At 45.9% G+C, this 13368-nt stretch overlaps 2 protein-coding genes across 11 annotated transcripts in view; one reads left to right on the top strand and one right to left on the bottom strand.

Annotated features, from left to right (window-relative positions):
- Positions 1-13368, bottom strand: part of Arhgap26 (Rho GTPase activating protein 26) — a 1368274-nt gene that overhangs the window by 513762 nt on the left and 841144 nt on the right. The window lies entirely within an intron of this gene.
- Fgf1 (fibroblast growth factor 1) overlaps positions 1-13368 on the top strand; it is a 96437-nt gene that overhangs the window by 63555 nt on the left and 19514 nt on the right. Inside the window, exon 1 of one of the 10 annotated variants that reach the window (XM_050161559.1) lies at positions 7046-7155. The exons of 7 other annotated variants lie outside the window; for them this stretch is intronic. The gene's annotated coding sequence lies outside the window, so the exon portion shown is untranslated. 2 more of the 10 variants (XM_050161530.1, XM_050161504.1) reach the window with 2 other exon arrangements.

The following is a 13368-nucleotide window of genomic DNA, read 5'->3' as shown; positions in this document are numbered from 1 at the left end:
AGTGAAATAGTTGTAATCATCATAAACTACCATACCATGGCATATTTAGGTCTGAGATGAAGCAGGGCAGTGAGGATAGCTTCCTTGGATGAAGGTGGCACAACAGAATTTGATGCTGAAGAGGCAGAAGCCCCGCCTCAAAATTCTGGGTGTTAATAAGGGTTTTCCGTCAACGAAACTCTCTGCACGGTAAAATCTTACAGTGTAAGGACTAGCCCTATGGAGAACAGTGTCGAAAAGCAATACTCATATATACATTTACTTCCCAGAAGCTCAGGCCTATGGGAACATCGCACCACTGGGGACTCAGCACGTAGGATGAAATTACTGGGAAGAGTTCTGCATTCCTTCTGCCCCACTCCATGGACCCATCCAAAGACTCAAGATTTATAGAACTCTAGAAGAGTCCCCTGGAACTTGCCAAGACCAGGGAGGATCCGGGAATGTAGATCCTTGGCTGTCCAGGGGAACTGTGGAAGCAGAAAGAAAACAAGAGACCCTTTGAAGCCTCTCTGTTTTCCTTGTTGCCTAATCTGTTTTCAAAGGTCAGCAACTTAAGTGTCTCCATTTTTCTTTTCAAGCCACCCCACCCAACACAGCGGTTCTTTGGTTCCTAAAACATCAGAGGGGTAGTAGATGCTGAGAAGATGAATGGCTTTGGAAGGTCAGATAGAACAAAGAGGGGGGAGATCATGAGACCTGGACAACTGAGAGCTTTGAGCTACCACAAGCTTGAGTCACCTTCACTGAGAGGCCTCTGACAGAGGGATGGGCGGTTGCAGCTATTGGTACCTACCTACCCTCAGCATTTTCTGAGAAATGGCGTCTTGGCCCTAACGTACCTTCCTGGAGACAGGAGATACCAGTGCAGACTTATCTCTTACGTTAGTTCTTGGGCCTAAGATTTCAGCTCACTTCCAAGTGATTTCATCCTTATCCAAGACTGGCTATTCTTCCAGAACCTCTGGTGAGGATGTTGTTCTGCTCCACTTCTATCCCGTCATACCCATCCAGGGGCTAAGCTGTATGGGGACCTGTATGTGGAAAGCTATGTTATAGGATCCTGAGAGCCACAGGCAGCACTGAAATGCAGTGCAAACGGAAGCATAGCCCTTTGGGGACTGTTCATATGGTTCATACCAAGAGAGCTGGTAAAGACAAGGGATTGCTAAGAATAACCCAACTCCCTAAAAAGAAGAATGCCAAAGGGAACAGTTGTGCCACTGTCCTAATGCAGTCCCTGAAGAAAGTCCTGGAATGCTTGCACCAGCGATCCGAGCCCTTTTGTTCCTGCCCTTTTGGCTGTGACACCCACAGGGTCCCTTGGCAAAGCATGGGCCTTGGCTCTGCCATTGGCTCCCGGCCTAGAGTTCTCGGGCTCCAGTTAGGGCCTCCGTAGTTCTCCTTTAAGATCCAGAACAGACGGGTGCATGAGCAAGCTCCACGGGTTTCACTCCTCCCTCGGTACCCAAGTACCTTAAACAGCAGCCCCACGCTGGTCCTGCCACCTCCTCTTCCAGAGACACCGGGATAACATCTGTCTGGCCAAAACGTGAGTTTTGTCCGCGCATTCCGAGTGAGCAGGGGCTATCGAAGGTGAGGCTGCCCAATAGTGAGGCGACGTCATAAGCAAATGCCTCAGGGGATAGGGCTTTATTCTTGGCTGAGCCTCAGGTTTCCTTGGCCGAACTGTGCAGTCCCCATGCATCACAGCTGTCTAGGGTTGAGAAAAACGGGGTGATTATGTAGCTTGCAGGAAGAGTAGAAAGCAGTCCTCAATGAGTCCCTGAGAGAATCTCATTTGTTCAAGCTGCTCCGTGAAACTCCAAATGCCTTAAGAGTTTAATGAACCAAACCCGCAAGACACGGGGTGTGATACACGATGTAATAACAGCCTCTACTGACGCTCGCTGTGTGTCAACTCCTGCCCAGGTCTTGCTCTGCTTCTTTACAGCACCATCACAAGGCTGGCACTCTTGGTTTCCTTGGCTACAGTATTGCTGGAGGTGGAACCTAGGGCCTACATGCTAAACATGACCTTCCTCATTGAGCTCCATTCCCAGTCCCAGGCAAAGCAACAGAGGAGCAGAAAGGTCAAGTGACTTGCCAGTCATAAATGCGTTAATGAAACCACAGAATCCAAAATCCAAGTCTCAAACCGTGAGAGGTCTCCCTTTGCAGGGGCATCTCCAATCTTCTAAAGTCGGCCCCTTTCCAAATAGGTCCTTCCCCCCAGTCCTTATCAGCGTGGCAACTGCTCACCTGATGAGGGCCAAGATGATCTCACGTGACCCTGGGTCACCTTGAGGCATCAGAAGAACAGCCTGGTGGTTGTCACTGCAGCACCATGGGAAGGGACAGCTGGCAGGGCAAAGACTGTACTTGCATGAAAGCAAATGCCCCTTCTTTGAAGTTGTCCATAGGGCTGCATAAGTTACAGTGGTTGGAAGGGTACAAAGAATGGAGAAGGCGAAGGGTCACCCAGTTCAAAGAACATTTGTTCTCTTGATCACACTAAATCCATGATTAAAATCATAGACTTTGGCATAAAAAAAAAAACCCTAGGTTCAGATCTTAAACTTTTAACACTGTAATAGGCCAGGATACATTTTTGGGTTGAAACTATTGCTCTTATTTATTTACCACCTTGTTAAGCAGAATGGGGGACAATGCTTCTCTAGCAAAATTTCTTTGAGAATCCATTAATGTATACAGCATATTTAGGACCATGTTTGATACACTATACATATTTTTTAAAATATTTATTTATTTATTATGTATACAATGTTCTGTCTGTGTGTATGCCTGCAGGCCAGAAGAGGGCACCAGTCCTCATTTCAGATGGTTGTGAGCCACCATGTGGTTGCTGGGGTTTGAACTCAGGACCTTTGGAAGAGCAGGCAATGCTCTTAACCACTGAGCCATCTCTCCAGCCCTACACTATACATATTTAAGAACTTTTACTGCTTCTGGTTGTAGCCAGGGCAGATTATTGGGTAATGCATGGCAAGGCAAGCCTTTCGCAGTCCAAACAGATAACAAGCACACACTTCAAAAGTCTGCGTTTGAAGAAGCTAAGATTTCTAGGTCAAGAGTGGGTGGGGGCTGGAGGGGGGGGGGGAAGACTCTGCAAACACGGTCTTCTAAAGAGCAGGGAAGTCAGCTGACTTGGAGTAAGGAATGTCCTTGCTGGGCCCTTCCTGGAGACTGTAAAGTTGCACAACAGATTAAAAAGATTTTTGGAGACACATCAGTAAGCCGAGGTTGAAGGAAGGAGAGTGAGGGCTGCAAGAGCCCCTGCAGAATCACTTAACATTTGGCTCTAAGCCCCAGCTTTAATGCATCTGTCTGCAGGAAGGATATTCCGGTTTAAGATGTGCACAGGTTTTCGGGACACATTGAACCAGAGTCTCCCATTAAAATTCAGACAGAACCGGAGCCAGGAGAGCACACCGCTGCGCCAGGCGGCCTCTGCTTCTCCTTTCCATGTGGATTCTGTTCTCCGCAGGCACTTAAAAGAACGCCTGACCTCTGGTTGGATGATGGTGTTATGGTGGGGGAGGTGTTTGATGGGGGGTGAATAAGTCAGAGTGCAGAAAATAAAAGATCTCAGATGGAGAAGAAAGAAAAGATGTTGGAGATGGCCCTCCTGGGAGGCGCATCTGCTTCTCTTGGTCTCTGTGGAGGGATGTCAAGGCAAAGGCTAAGACTGGGCGGCTGAATGAAGCACCTGGATTGGATGACAGTTGCACTTAGTCCAGGCAACAACGGCCTTCTCTGAAGCCTGGCCGAGTCTGGCAAGGCAGAATATAGACATCTTAAGGGCAGAAAGCACATTGGCACACCTTTTTTTAATCCCAACATTCGTGAGACAGTGGCCAATAGACTTTTGCAAGTTTGAGGCTGATCTGGCATACATAGTGAGTTCCAGGTCAGCCACAGTTACATAAAAAAAAAAATCTCGAAAGTTTTTTTTTTTTGTTTTTGTTTTTAAGAAGTTAGGATGGCCGGGCGATGGTGGCGCACGCCTTTAATCCCAGCACTCGGGAGGCAGAGGTAGGCGGATCTCTGTGAGTTCAAGACCAGCCTGGTCTACAGAGCTAGTGCCAGGACAGGCTCCAAAGCCACAGAGAAACCCTGTCTCGAAAAAACCAAAAAAAAAAAAAAAAAGAAGAAGAAGAAGTTAGGATGGCTCATCTATCGTACATCGTGGAACAACCCCAGTGGAGTCTTGGACAGTCCCCTAACATAAAGCAACTGTACAGTCAACTAGACAGAGGTTAACATTCCATAGGTAAACAAGGACTGGAAATAGAAAGGCTTTACCACGATGTCAGTTATGAAAGTATTTCTAGTTTTTTAAGATTTTGATTAGGAACTAGGGACTTGGGGGCTTTCTTTTCCTTTCTTTGTCTAAATTCCCAGGACATCTGTAGCATCCTCTTTATGGCAGACACAAGAAACAGAAGTAATTGACACCTAAAGTATGCCATCTTGATCTCCCTCAAGCATTTGATGTTGGCTGCCCAGGAACAGTATATGCCCAGTAACTTGGGGGCTTCTTGGGATCAGAAAGCTCCTGAAGAACTGGAGAGAAGAGTAAGGAGGTAGCTCAATGGCAGCAAACTTGCCTAGCATGTAGGAGACACTGGGTTCAATTCCCAGTGCTTAAAAGAAAAGACTGGAGAAAAAGACTTTTAAGACCTTAGCCCCTCTCTCATCATGGACAACACAAGCCTCAACCCTACGAAACTCAGAGAGAGCCCATCATTGTGCAGCACATCTATTTAACCAGTGTTTTTCAAACTGTGGGTTGTGACCTCTTTGGGGTCAAATGACCCTTCAGAGGGGTCTCGTATCAGATAACCTGTACACAAGACATTTACAATTTATAACAGTAGCAAAATTATAGTTATGAAGTAGCAATGAAGATCAATATATGGTTGGGAGTCACGACATGAGGAACTGTGTAAAAGGCGTCGCAGCATTAGGAAGGCTGAGAACCTCCCATCTAAGCCCACGAAAAGACAACATTGCTGCCTGTAAGTCATGATGGAACATTCCATCCTAGCAGAGAGATACTGTTCAAGCACTGTTATGTTAAGACTTAAGCTTGTTATAAATCAGCATCGTGGATGGCTGAGTCTGTGCATGGTGATAATCAAGTTAGCATCAATCAAACGCTCACACATTTTCTGGGGCCAGGTTCAGAACTTTAGATGAGTTAGTTAAAAACTGAAAGTCACTGGGCTGCGGCGGTGCACACCCTCAATTCCTTTAACCCCAGTTCTGGGGAGGCAAAGGAAGGTGGATCTCTGTAAATCTGAGGCCAGCTTGGTGGTCTGCAGGTGAGTTCCAGGACAGTCAGGGCTACACAGAGAAACTCTGTCTCAAAACAAAAACAACAACAACAAAAGACTCACCATGACTCAGTGCAGTGGCCATTTATGGGGAGACTGCGGCTCTATGAGAAAGAATAGTTCACTAATGAATATCCAGCAAGATTTAAACTCAAGTCAAATGCTAGGCTGAAAATCAGCCATGTGGAGGATGGTTAGAAAGAGAAGAAAGAACAACATTTTAAAAAATATTTTAATTGAATAGAATTTATCACTTTCCCACCTCCCTTTTTTCCATTTGGCCCCTTCCAGGTGCCCTCCTCACTAGCCCCCCCCCAGATGAGATCCTTTTTGATTATTATTGTTACATACACATATGCACACACACAGAGATATGCACACACACACAATTATATAAATATAATCTGTTGAGTCTGTTTCTGTTGTTTGTACATACAGTTTCAAGGCTGACCACTCTGAGATGGGCAGTCAGTAAGGGGGCTCATCCCTGGAAGACAGCCTTTCTCCTCTGAGCTGTCATTAGCGTCCTGTAACTCTTTGTCTAGAGTGGGGCCCCGTGAAACTTTTTCTTCCATGTTAGCATGTTCACTGATATTGCCACTGATCCAGTCTTGGTTGTGAGGCCATTTCTGTGATAAAAGCATTCTCACCAGAGCTTATTTCAAGCTACTAACCGTGGCAATATGGTTTCTGCTTGGCTCATAATGATCTCTCAAGAACGTGAAGGGTTCAATTCCTGCACACTCCAGTGGAAGTTCACCCCACAGCTGAGTCAACAGTTTACTGTCAATAATGGAAAAAGAACTTCAGCTCATGGAAGAGAGCTGGCTTGGGGACCAGCCCAGGCCAGCCAGCCCCATCCCACTCTGATCCATACAGAGTACCAAGGACACAGCAGGAGAAATAAGGAGGGCTGGGAACACTCTGTCTCCCTCCCCGCAGTCAAACTTTCCTTCACTGAGGGTGTGCCTGCCTTGGGACGCTCTGCAGCACACATAAGGAGACCTGGAATCCTTCTACCGCCCTATCAATTTTTTGGTCAGATATGAGGCCAAACTTGACCCTTGCCCTTCTGGACTCAGTAATTTTAAAAGCATTTCTTCTGAAGAAGCGAGGAAATGATTGTTACAAGCGGGAACAGGGACTGCTTCGGAGGGTTTTCCTATCTAACGTGACTGCGGTGAAGACACCCTGTAAGGGTTTGGGCTCAGCTTCTCTGTCAGCATCTGAAGGACACCACCTGCTAACTAGGCCTTTTGAGAACACTTTTCCATCAGGACAGACGTGCCTAGGTATCTGCCAAGTACTAGAGGCAGAGGGAGTCAGTGGCTTCTGTCTCAGAGCTGCAGAGACTAATGAAACAGGCAGTCAAGAGCATAGTTCAAATGCACTTATTCACTCACCCTACAAATATTTGTCAAGGGCCCGTTAGGTACCAGGCATCTTGCCAGATTCTGGTTATACCATGGCGAGAGAGACAGACAAGTTTCTGCCTCCACAGAACTGGCAGTCTAGTGACGAAGGGAGATATTAATCAAATAATCACGAGCATGAAGATGTAGTTAAAAACTGATGAAGGGATGGGGGAGAACGGGTCTGTGAGGACAGGAGGAGCCTGGCTCAGGTCTCGGAAGCAGAAAAGGCTTCTGAAGGAACTGATAAGGGCACTAAGATCCGGTGACAAATAGGGAAAGGACGGTATCCCAGCCAGTCTGAAGAGCCTGGACAAGCGGCCCAGGTCAGGAGGGATGGCTGTGCTCTCTAGGTCTGCAGAGGAAGCTGAGTGGAAGACGAGGTAGGGGGAACCACCTGGACCCGCGGCAGCCATGCAGGCTGTAGCAAGGTTTTGGTGTTTACCCAGCAACAAGAATCCATGGGCGGGTGTGACAGAGGAAGGCAGGTGACAGTGACAACCCTCAGTGCTGCTGAAGGGAGTCCAGAGAACCAACATCTGACCTGGTGTGTGTGGTGCGGACAGGCGTCAGGAGGTCAAGGTTGGGGCGTGTGTCCACACAGAAGTTTCTGGAGGAGGAAACGTGAGAGCTGAATTTTTGCAGGGTGAGTATGATTAGCCAGTCGAGAGTGGAAGGGGAGAGAGAGAGAACCTGATGCTATCAGCTTTGGGCTCAGGCCTGGGAGAGGAACGCAAAGGGCGGGGTGGTGGGCACATATAAAGAGCCCAGTTAGACAAGGCAACAGAACTAGGCAGAGACCAGATCACAAAAGCCTCGCGGGCCATGGCAGGAATCTGCACTTCACCCTAAAGGCGGCAGAACTCTACTGGACCAAACATCTGGAGAGAGCAGTCCTCAGGTCACTGAGGTGGGGAGGTCACGAGCAGGAGGGCCGAGAGTAAGCAGAGCTAGAGAAGAAAGCACTGCCCAAGCCACGGCCATCCAACCCGGTGAGAGCGTGTAGGGTGTGCAACAGGAAAGAGGACGCTGTCTGGGGACTTTAAAAGGTGAGAGGGCCTTGTCACTACCCAATGGGTGGAAGCGATTTCTATTCAAACAACAGTTTGATAAAACAAAGGTTTCCATTTGGGTTGAGTCTTGCCCCATGGGTCCTTAAGAGCGATGGTATTCACTTGTCAGTAAGGGAAGATCCTCTCAGTTAAAGAGGTGGCCATGCCCTTCCAGCGTCCTTGTCCTTGTTTATAGTTTGTATCTATTGTTCTATCGGCTGAGAAAGACGTATCAATAGTTCTCACAGGCATATTATGGAGTTATCAGCTTCCTGTTCTCCTCCTCTCAATGTTAGCCTTGTAGACAGCAAGGTTGTGCCACCAAATCTGTCTATGGGATTTTCCCATTTTTCGTCGTGCGATGATTCCTGTTGCCTGTAATCATTCTTTTCACTCTGGGATTATTTTATCACAGATCAATGGATCCAGGTCAACTTTGTAACTTTTTGTTATTATTTGTCTATGGTGTTTACACTTTTAAAATGTGTACTTAGAGAGAGTGGTGAGGGGGTGGGTACATGTCTGTGTGTACGTGTGCATGGGTGTGCATGGGCGTGCATGGGTGTGCATAGGCTGTAAGTCAGCACTGGGTATCCTCCTCAATCATTCTGCCCCATGTGAGAGAGAATACAAAGTCTTTTTGAACCCTGGTTACCTTACTTACTGAAGTATTTTCAAGCTCCATCCATTTTTTATTGTAAACTTCATAATTTTATCTTTCTTTATGGGTGCACAAAATCCCAGTTGGTATATATACATTTTTCAATATCCATTCTTCCGTCGGCTGACATCTAGCTTGATTTCATTTTGTAGCTATTGTGAATATAGCAGCAATAGACTGGATGTGTGAGCGCCTCTGTGGTAGGGCACGAAGTTCTTTGGTTATGTGCCCAGTAGTGGTGAAGTTGGGTCACATGGTACTTTGCTTTTTTGAGAAACCTCCAGACAGATATCATAGTCCTGCATTGGTTTACACTCTCGCCAACAGTAACCAAGAGTTGCCAACAGTAACCAAAAGTCGTTCCTACCCACATCCTCACCGGCGTTTGTTACCATTTGTTTTATTGGAAGCCGTTCTGACTAGGATAAGATGGATCTCCGAGTAGTTTTAATTTTCATTTCCATAATGGCTATGAATGTTGATCAGTTCTTAAAATAGTTATTGGTCATCTGTAGTTCTACTTCTCAGAACTTCTGTTCTGTTCCTTACTTAACCCATTTTTGGAGTAGGTTACTTTACTCTTGTTTAAGTTTTTTGGGTTCTTTATATATTTGAGATATCAGTCTTCTGTCCGTCGACAGATCATTTTTGTCAGTTTGCAAAGATTTTCCTCCCATAGATAAGCTGCCTCTTCACTCCATTAGAGTTTGGGTTTTTTATTTTTAGACTGAGTCTTGCTGTGATTGTCCATAGTGTGCATGCCACTGACCCTGATTTAATTTTTACCCTTTTATTTTAACCACTCTGTATCCCTATGTTTTAAATGTATCTCTTGTAGCCAGAATGCATATATGTGTATATATAGATAGATTTTTAAGAGCTCCTATAGCTAAATAACTTAGTCCATTTATATTTATTGTGGCTATAAATATATTTGGCTTGATTTTATTCATCTACTTTGGAGCAATATTTTGTTTTTACTTACTTCACTCCTCCCCTCTCACCCCTTTCAGCTTTGGCTGAAATGCATTTTATTTGTTTTTAACATTAACATACATACATGACTTAATAAAATCTAAAGTGAGTTAGCATCGCTAGAGGTCGTAGTGAGGGATTCGATTCATAGAGATGTGGATATTGTTTAGAACTGGAGCTACGCCCTATTTTACACATGCTGGGTCTGAGGACCAACTTCATCTAAACCCACTGTCTTCGATGTCTGTGCGCAGTTTGACTTTCTACATGAATAGTTCTCTGTTGCATAAACAGCAACGGGCATTAAAACAAATCTATAGGTGCCAATGTTTGTCTGCCCTCAGTTCTCAGAACCACAAGTCTTTCTCCTCAGCAGTCACCTGAGCCACACATCAACGCCTCCTGGGAACATTAGGATTCCCGAGTCGCTTCCACACCTGTCCGCACATCTGGGAACATCAGGATTCCTGAGTCAATTCCACGCCTGTCCGCACATCTGTCCATACCTGAGTCTGCAGCAATGGCCTGAATTCTCCCTACGCAACCAGCTAATCTTTGCCTCCTTCAACTACTCTGTTCTCATCTTTGCAATTTAATAAGAGAAGCTTAGCTTCTTATGCCACACGGGGAAGAGAATAAAAATAACTCACTTAAATTAATCTGACCCACACCACACCTGGCTTCAACTAGTCTTAATATAATCATGTGCTCTTATCTCTAAGAAGTTGGGCTATATTTTTATACTTCCCAGGCGCTTTTTTAATGTTGGGTTTGTTTAACCCTCAGAGGATTCTGTGTGGTGGGTGGAGTGGGGATCACTAGAGGAAGCATTCCAGAGTGGGTGGCACATTCATGTTCCCACCTGGGTATACCCAGGGCTGTGCAGCAGATGCTTGTCTCCCCACATGGGAAAATGACTTGCACTCCCAGGCTAGGGTATAAGTCTCCCACTGTTCCATGTGTCTGGTCCAGCGGCCACAGCTAAGCGAGTTCGTCAGCTTTTAACGTGGACGTTCCAATAGGTTGAGTGTTCCTCTCACTTCTGTGTCACTGAGAAACCAAGGAAACGGTTTGCTTTCCAAAATCGCACCAGCATCCTAAATCCAGGAGCTGACTTGGTGCGGACCGTTGAGAAGGAGTCCATTGGACTTGCTCTTCTCTGTCTCCCACACGGAAAATCCCCTCTTCAGATGGCCGCTAAGACAGACAATTGGTAACGAAAAGCAGGGCTAGAAAATCCACATTATGTTTAATGCCTGATTTCACTTAGTTAATTGATTCATTTATGAGAGCAATTCGTATAAATCCCCAGGGACACTTGTTAAGGTTGCTGCTGCCTTATGGTTTCGCCACACCATATACTTCCTTTATAAATATCCCTTAGCAAACTAGGGATTGGTCCAAGAATTCTGAGCTGTCCACTTCTCAAATCATAAGTAAATAGTAAATAAAATTAAAAATAAGAGGTTTGCCGGGTGGTGGTGCACGCCTTTAACACCAGCACTCAGGAGGTAGAGGCAGGCGGATCTCTGTGAGTTTGAGGCCAGTTTCTTGTCTTTGAACAAGTTCCAGGACAGCCAGAGCAATGCACAGAGAAACCCTGTCTTGAAAAACGAAAACCAAACAAACGAAAATAAGAGGTTTTCGTGCCCCTGCCCCAAGGCTTCAGCTGATTCACAAATCGAGCTGCCATGGCTGTCAGCTCCATTGCGATGCCAGGCTGATTTGCAGGTGTCGACGCGAAGCTTTCGGGATTCAGGTGGAAATGTGAACTGAAGGCTTCGTGGAAGCATCCAAATAGTGCAGCCATCCCACGACTATCCCACTCACAAGATGAGCAGGCGGAGAATAGAGGTGCGGTCTTACACACCTCAGCTCTCACTCTGCTTCAGAAAGAAGCACCCCTGAGAGCCTGCTGGGACTGGCCAAGGTCACGAGTTGGTGATGAAGGTTCTGAGAGGATGACATTCAGACTGCCTGGCTTATACCCACATGTAAATGAGAACATTGCTATCACCCTTAGCCAGAGCTGGTACCTCCAACCCCATCCAGCCTCCTGGTGTATTTATTCAGTTTATTCCAGTAGGAGGAGGCGAGAATACAGGCAAGTAGCGCCAAATCCATGCCCAGCACTTAGAACACAACCTGACAGCCCCTCCTGGCTGGTACTGAAGAGGGAAGACCATCCTTGGCAAGTAGCTGGCCCACATCAGAGGAAATGCAAACATAAAAACTGCCACTGGGGGAGACCATGAGACAAGGAAGTTCTGCTCTCCTAAGACTGGCAATACTAACGGTAGCCATTAGAGTGTGGTTATTGTTTCCTGTTTAGCAAATTAAATACACAACTTAGGAAGTATGGGAAATGCAATCAGAAACCACCGCGGGAGGAGACCCCGAGACAACGAGAAAGTTCTGCTCTCCTAAGGTTGCCAATTCCAGTGGTAGCCATTAGACTGCAGCTATTGTTTCCTGCATAGCAAATTAAGTGTGCAGCTTAGGAAGTACTGGGGATAAAAATAAATGAAAAAATATACGATCTCTTAGTTGCGCTGTTAATAAGGGGAATCTGTGAGCTAATGGAGCAACACATGAAGTTAGTCACACTTGAAACAGCTACATTGCTTTTCATCAGAGGGGATCCAGAGAGTCAGGGTGCAGTCAGTGGTACGGAGCTGAGCAGTGGTAGGGAATGCCTTTAATCCCAGCACCCAGGAAGCAGAATTAAGTGAATCTCTGTAAGTTTGCGGCCAGCCTGGCCTACAAAGTAAGTTCCAGGATAGCCAAGGCTACACAGAAACCCTGTCTTGAAAAACAACAACAAATTAGAATGCAGGAGACTCTATTTCCAGCACTTCTCAGGGGAAAAAAAAAATCAAGTGATTCAGAAAGAAGTTGAGTAAGGAACGGGCGAGGGTGGGCAGCTGAAGAGAGAGGAGATGGAAGTGGGCAGAAAGACCAGAGGCTTGAGGTGAAAGGGTGATGCTTGGAAAATAATGAGAATTTGGATGAAAAGCACAATGTGCTATACAAGGTAAATTATCACTCTGCAGCTAATGTAAGTAACATTATCCGTCTCTCACTGTCTTATATGGCAAGAACAATGTGGAACCATGTGTTGAGGGGCCGTTTGTGATAGTCTGACTTTGAATGTAATAACACACACACACATACACACATACAGACACACACACACACACACACACACATATATGAAATTTGAGAGGTGTCCTTGCAGGGGCCTCCCAAACAGTAGCTGAAACTGAAGTCACTATCTGACCTGCGGGACTGCACATACCAGACATACTAACTACCAATAGAGAAAAAAGGTGGATGTTTCCAATTTGAGCCCTAATTCCTGTTGGTCACAAAGACAAGTTCCCCAGATTGGTGATTTGGGTTACGACTGAACAGATTCCCACGAGGGCTTAAGTAGGACTGACCAGGGCATGGAACATGGGGCTCTGGCCAGTCTTGGGAGTTCAGGGTGCTACCGGCATGAGTTTCTTTGGGCCTCAGCAGCTATGTGGAATTCTGCTATAGAGGTAACCGCAGGGAACAGGTGCAGGGGAGGTTATTGGAGATCACTAACATTCAGACCATGATGGAAGGCTGAAAAACAAGTTTATAAAGGCAGGTGTAATTTGGTACAATGGGTAAAACCCCCACTTCTGGTCACAGCACTTCCATATCATTGAACTTGTGTAACCTTCTCATAGTAATTAAGGGCAAAATGGGGCTTTGTGTTCACTGACTCATTCTGAGCCTTAGCTTCTTGTTGTTGACCTTGCACAGACAATTTACTGCCTCTAAGCTCTGATTTAATTTTTAATAGGAGTTTCAGCATCCACATTAAAGGATCAGTTAACAAATATTATCTTTCAGCACAGAATATGTTGTTGGTGATG

Source organism: Alexandromys fortis, unplaced genomic scaffold (assembly GCF_014885135.2).
Source record: "Alexandromys fortis isolate MF-2015 unplaced genomic scaffold, M_Fortis_MF-2015_v1.1 scaffold_17, whole genome shotgun sequence".
Taxonomy (NCBI): domain Eukaryota; kingdom Metazoa; phylum Chordata; class Mammalia; order Rodentia; family Cricetidae; genus Alexandromys; species Alexandromys fortis.
The sequence above is the reverse complement of the archived record's forward strand: the minus strand, read 5'-3'. Positions and strand labels throughout refer to the sequence as shown.